Source organism: Penaeus japonicus, unplaced genomic scaffold (assembly GCF_977035675.1).
Source record: "Penaeus japonicus unplaced genomic scaffold, GWHDUDI00000001_assembly GWHDUDI00000039, whole genome shotgun sequence".
Lineage (NCBI taxonomy): Eukaryota > Metazoa > Arthropoda > Malacostraca > Decapoda > Penaeidae > Penaeus > Penaeus japonicus.
This window is the reverse complement of record NW_028234441.1, coordinates 20,857,086-20,858,714: the sequence shown is the minus strand read 5'-3', so window position 1 is coordinate 20,858,714 and position 1,629 is coordinate 20,857,086. Positions and strand designations below refer to the sequence as shown.

General features: G+C 29.8%; 1 pseudogene; it reads left to right on the top strand.

The window, feature by feature from the left end:
• Window positions 1-367: 367 nt before the first annotated feature.
• LOC147467026 (uncharacterized) overlaps window positions 368-1,629 on the top strand; it is a 39,644-nt pseudogene continuing 38,382 nt past the window's right edge.

Here is a 1,629-nt window from a genome sequence, read left to right as displayed (position 1 = left end):
TAAGGATAATAACAATCATGATAGTGATAATGATGATAATGATAATGATAATGATAATAATGATAATGATAATAGCAATAATAGTAATAATAGTAATAATAATGACAATAATGATAGTAGTAATAACAATGATAACAACAATACAATAACTATAATAATAATAACACTAATATTGATAATAACAATGATGATACTACTACTACTACCACTACTAATGATAACAATAATAATAATACCAATGATAACGACAAGAACAACAAAAATGATAATAATGATAATAATAATACCACCACCACCAACAACAACAACAACAACAACAACAACAAAAACAACAACAACAACAATAAACATAAAAAAAAAAATCAAAATGGCGTCTCACTCGAAGCACATTTCGGTACAGCTTCCTTCGTATCCACAACCCACTTTTCTTATTCGCACTCCGCTCCGCACTCGATCTCTTATCCGGACAGCGTGACATTGGATTCTGATAGAGTGAAATTCGCCAGACCTGTTCCCCAAATAAGGTCATTTTAGGTCAATTTCTACCTTAATTGACGCTTGTGAGCTTACCTGGTCAGTGGTCACGGTAATTTGAGAGTTGGTTCGACCTTTCCCGGAAGCTTTTCGAATCTAATTATAGTTATAACGGGAAGAATTATTGTTTATTGATGAGTCTACTGTGCTCTTAAATTACGTTTTTTTTTTTTTTTTTTTTTTTTTTGAGAATTAGATTAGAAAATAATGCGGGTTTCATTGATGTTATTTTCTTTTCATCTTATGTATTGCAGTTAATGTTGTTATTTTTGTTGTTATTGTTGTTTTAAACATCATTATTATCATCAACTTTATTATCATTATTATCTATATTTTCATTACTATTCCTACTACTTCCTAATAGTTAGTAATATTACTACTAATTTTACCACTGTAACGAAGAAAATGTTAGTGAAATTATATTATTAGTATCATCAATATCATTTTCATAATCATTACAGCTACAATTATCATCATTATCATTACATACTACTATGATAGTACTATTATAGCTACTATGACAATATTTATTGGTAGTTTTAACATCATTATCAATTTTTTTTTTTTTTTTTTTTATGAAATGTCTCCCGAACTTATTTTTTCCTCAAAATACCTAACTACGAGCAACAAGAACAACATCAACAATGATAATAATAATAGCAACAGCAATAATAAAAACAAAAACAACAGCAACTACAACAAGAACATCAACAACAACATCAGCAACAACATCAGCAACAACAACAAAAACAACAACAGCAACAATATCAACAACAACAGCAACAACAACATCAGCAACAACGACATCAGCAACAACAACAACAACAGCAACAACATCAATAACAACAACAACAGAAACAACAACATCAACAACAACAACATCAACAACAACAACAGTAACAATATCAGCAACAACAACAACAGCAACAACATCAGCAACAACAACATCAGCAACAACAACAACAGCAACAACATCAGCAACAACAGCATCAACAACAACAACATCAACAACAACAACATCAACAATAACATCAGCAACAACAACAACAACAATACAATCAACTACAATAACAACAGTAACAACAACAACACGAT